Below are 5,410 nucleotides of genomic sequence, written 5' to 3' on the forward strand. Positions count from 1 at the left end.
TCATGTAAATATGGTAGAAGTTTCTTTCTGAAATTTGAAATAATATAAGAATGCTTTTGAGCACACTTATGCTTTATTTTCACTCATCCATATTATTAATACCCTCCTTAGACTGAACTGTATCGGAGGTCTCTCTTTTCACGATTTATCTGGCTTACTACACCAAACATTATGATATATAAGCTTCTGACAGGTATTTTAAATTTCATGAAGACAAACTAATATTGAAATACTAAATACAAGTACTATAATGTTGAAATGAAAAACAGAATTAATAAATCATACAGTTGACTTGAAAATCTAATAATTGTTTCGATGTTATTATTACAAAAACAATCAAGACGATCGTTGTATTGTAAGACCGTTTATTTCGGCCTTACAATACAAATTTGTAGTTTGTAGTAGTAGGGCCGTAAAATTTCGAGTGCTCGGGAGCACGATTTCGTCTGACGTGCAACCCGAAAGCTCGAATGCGAGGATTCTTAATATAGTTACGATACTTTTTATTACGGGATTGATAAATAGTTAGCGCCAGGTATACCACAAATTACACGCTCCGTCTGACCCATTTTGGAGTGCATTAAGCTGTCCTCGGCGCCAGGTAGGTATTACCACATCAATCAAAACGAATTTTAGACCCGGAAACAAATAGATGGACGAGATAGACGACGACCTAAGAAAAAGAACCGACGACGTAACGCTGGTGTTTGCAGAGAGTGGCGGAAAGATGGAAAGACATCGAGGTCTTTGATCCACGACCCAATTGTATTAAGTGCGAAGAAGCACGAATATTTGGAGGATTTTGACGGTTTCATTACAACACATCCTTACAAACACCCCTCGCCGTAACATTTACAACTGAACCATTATTATTTTGTTCGTCGCATCCAATCATTTACATATCACGCTTCGTTACAGTAAACGACACCGTCACATAACACCAACACTGCTTCCCGAAATCCAACCCTTAGGTCCTGGTCCTGGGAAGTGGAAACGTCGCTCGATGCTTTCGAGTGGCGGCTAAAGGGGCTCTGGTACATTGGATATATACACACTACAGTTGTGTAAATCTTTCTGGTGCAACTTTTTCAACAGAGATATGAAGGATGTTTGCAAAATGCTAAAACTTTCTAAAGATAATTTCGTCGAAGAGCACGATGCTGTACATCATTCATTCATTCATTCATTGTTTTATTGCACAAACAATATGTACTGTACATCCTGGTTCCGCAGAAAGCATTACCAGGGAAATGTTTATATGGATAAAGTTCAAAGTACATACATAAAATAACAGAATAATCAAATTACAGTAAGATACGTTTGAGAGGGATTTCATCATATACAGTTCTTTCATACGAATTAGTGTCAGGATAAAAAAGTTAACAGAATAACAATAAAAAAATATATATAAATGGTTTGCTGTATATTAGTTAATATGACGATTTTAGTCTCTGTAACCCAAAAATATTCTTGGTAGACAAATCTCACAGCAATCTTATTGGCAAATTAAATTTATTTTGTAAAGACTACATCAAATGCATTTCGGGCTGGTCTAATATTTTCCAGTCCCTCTTCAGTGAATAACCGTTGGTGGTAATTACAATGATATTTCCATGGGTAGGGGTGGTAAACTTTGCACACATTTGTAAGAATCAAGTTTAAAAAACTTTTCCACACACGTGTATAATAAACATACTAATTATTCCAAAGCACTCTAAAGTGTGCTTTGGAATTATCTTTACAATTGTTTGTCAAAGAATTTTTTAATAATTGGTTGGTTTTAGTATGTTTAAGGGACTCGTTTAAGGGCGTTGGTCATCAGGAGGAAAACTGTGTGGAGTTTGACGCTTCGGATCTGTCGAAGAACTCTCCGAATTCGGACTGATTTCCCTTATATCTCCTGAATTTCGACCAATCATCGGCCAGTAACTCTTTCATGAGAACGGATGAAAGGGGAATGAATGAGGGGTAACCATTTCCCATCTGAGAGGGATTTTTAACCAGATAAGGGAAAGTCAGAGGATGTTCTCTTCTGTGAAAGGAAGTAACATCTGTTATCTGGGTTTTTCACACGTTAAAACAGTATTTTTCTCACCAAAAATAAAGTAATATTTGATGACATTATTTTAACATTATGAATAAAATATTAATTTAGACCCAGGGGCCTTTCGGGTCTCACAGTATGTATATCCATATCCGCAGAATTTATGTTGCTAAAAATCAAGTTATATCTGCATGTTAAAAAAGGTGTTTTAAAAAAAGAGACAGGCCTTTCAATCTTCTCGTTATCAAGCATAACATAGCCTGTCTGAATATTCTTCCCCTGTCTCAGCAGTTGTATCTTTTGAGTTTGTATGATTATTAAATCAATTGGGGGTTTTCTTGCGATAACTTAAAGACTTACAGTAGATACAGTGCGATACGCTTTAGTTATGATTAATAAGCATTTTCTTTGGGAAGAGAGCAATATCCGTTTTATATGCACTTTATTATTATAGATGCTCACCCCCATGTGCCACATGCATAGGTAATTATGGGGATATATATAGAATCGTAGACGATGGACATAGCCCCAATCCTTTCTAGCCACCTGAGTAAAGCCCTGAAAAATTAAGCCGGTATGTTTAGTAATATAATTAATATGTGGGTCTCAGGTTAATGCTTCAGGAGACATCATTTTCATGCTGTTTTCTATTTCCAGCTGAAGCTTTTTCTTTGAGCGTCAAATCACTTTTTTTTGTATTTGTAGGCTCGACTTGCATATTTCGTTTTTCCTCTTCATCATTTTTTTACCATTTAATTTCTCAATTAGTGAAACAATCTGGTTTTTTTATCAGGACTTTGTTCGGACTTGAAAATGTACGCTTTATTTCATCATCGTCAGCCAAATTGTCATTATGAGGATTTTGTAGGTAGCATAAAACGCTACTCAGCTCATTTCTTCGGCGATCTTTCATGCGCTTTTGTAAATGTATGCTAAATCGGAACTACTGTCATTTAACTGCTTAAAAAGAAACTTAAGAGCAGCGTCAGCTGTGCATAAATTCGCATCGGTGCGACAGAGTGCTTCTACAGTTAATTTTACTGAAGCCAAGACTTTAATGATTTCAGAGTTCGAAATCGGACTCTTCCAATTGCACTGGATTATTCAAATCTATAAGCGCCTTTTTGACGCTAATTTTCAAAAAAGCAAAACGCTCGAGCATACTGTAGAAAGCTGTTCCATCTGGTTTTGCAATCAAGCAGTAAACTTAGCTGTTTGCCACGCTCTATCTTCACATATTTTTGAAGAATGGTATCATTCTTCAACGACGCTCTTTTGAAAATAAGAACAACTTTGCGAACTTTTTATATTACATCCTTACATCCTCCGAGCATTCATCAAATCCAGGGCAATTTTCTCTTTCTTCAAGGGCTAATCCAGATTCAAGATCTTCGTCATCATCATCTGAGTCTGCATCGTGGAGCTCAGTGGATTCATTTTCTGAAGCATCTGGTATACAGATTATACTTTTTTTTTTATAAAGTAAATCGCAAACGGCTAAGTGAATGCCATGAGCAAAACAAAGTTGGTGCTCTGCATTGACACGACTTTGAGCATGACATTTGGACCGTCGGTTACGGGATTGCCACAATTTCGCTGTCCAGTGAAATATCGAATTGAGAAAGGTGCTCTTTTAAAACATCAACGCATGTCTCCACCTTCAAAGATACATCGATACGAATAAGGCCTAAACTCCAAAAATTTTTCTCCGAATGAATATTTACGTTCGTGTATCTTGTATTAGAAGTCGATGTCCATTCATCAAAACTCGAACTAAAGCGCTGGCCTTCATTTTTAAAGCAGTTAATTCAGTTTTTATATGCTTTCAAATTCTGTAGCTATAATTGACGACACGATTATGAACTGTTGAAGTAGCTTTTGATAAATCTGAATACCCTTTTGATAATAACAACGCTCTCAAATCTTTTGAGGTTACAAAAACACTAAAAGAAAAGTCATCTAAGGTTGTCATTCGGGCTAAAACGTCGTTTAAAGTTTAAGTTTTAACAAAAAAGTCCTCAAGTGAGCTATGTTTTCGCTTCAACGGCGGTGGTTTTTCACCATCGCCACTTTGGCTAGTTGATGAAAACAGCCTTACAGTAATAACTTTTTTGCCATGTTCGGTTGAACGATGAGTGTGTAGTCCTTTGGTTGACCCTCCTAAGGTTTTTAATATAGTCGGGCAGTATTTACACTCTGCTGTTTTGTTATCTTTAGCGACCAAAACCGACGTTGCATCTCCGTCTTTTTTATGTTTGACGAAAAAACTTTCTTTAAATAGAAACATAATCACTATAGTCTGTCATAAATACCTTTAAAGAAAAAAAAACTACATTAGTGCAATAAATTCAAGTACCTACTAATTACAAATTAACTAAAAACCAATAAAAGATGCTACTCACGTAATAAAAAGCGCAGTGTCGGGATTAAAATAGTCTGGAAGCACGATTCCCGCCTTTTTTTCTGTTATTTCAAACTAGTAACGGTCGATCCCGCAAAAGTCGGCTGGAGAAGCGACCATTGGTTTTGAATGCGTAGTCGTTGATTGGTCGACCATCAGACCATCAGCCGACCTCCAACAGAGATACGAAGCGCTGATTGGTCATCAAGACTGCCGTCGATCGATATAAAAGGTTGAAGTCGAGGTGGGAAAGTTAAGTTAAGAGGCCCACCTGTGGCCGAGCGGTCCCGTCCCCGCACTTGAATTGACCAGACCCTAAACACTAGGACGTTCGGTCGTGGGTTCGCGCCGCGATCGGACAAGCTGGCTGCTTGGAGTTTTCCGGGTTTTCTCCCTGTCAATAACGACTAAACAGGAGGCCAGTTCCTCATAAAAGTCCTCCTGGAAGGCACTTTCATTTAACTCCTCGGACAAATGACAGTGAGAATTTATAGGTTTAATATTTTTTAAAATTACAACCCAATAATTTTTCTATAAAAGCAATATTTACGAGAATATACTTCCCGCGTAGTTTATACAGTCTGTTGCCAAAATATAAACACTTTATTATCACATAAAAGCAATTATTCTTGCACTTTGATTAAAATAATAGATTAAAAATGGATTATGGTGTTCCGACAACCCTAATGCTTTTACAGAATACATTTTTTTAACCACTAAAATTTAATATCATCAATACCCCTAATACACAAATCTTCCTGTAAAATATTTCTTGAAATTTATATGTATGTTACTGTAATAATTCTTATTAAAAATGTAATATTTAATTTTTTGAGAAATATTAAAACAATCAAGCCTTAAATTTTGTTTTTATTTAAAAAATGTAATCCTTTATAAATATAAGAATTCGATTTTTGACTTTGAAAATCGAAAAACTTTCCATTAGAACGTCATTCAATCCGAAA

This window comes from Centruroides sculpturatus, unplaced genomic scaffold (assembly GCF_000671375.1).
Source record: "Centruroides sculpturatus isolate CEXI.00-Female unplaced genomic scaffold, Cexi_2.0 scaffold143, whole genome shotgun sequence".
Lineage (NCBI taxonomy): Eukaryota > Metazoa > Arthropoda > Arachnida > Scorpiones > Buthidae > Centruroides > Centruroides sculpturatus.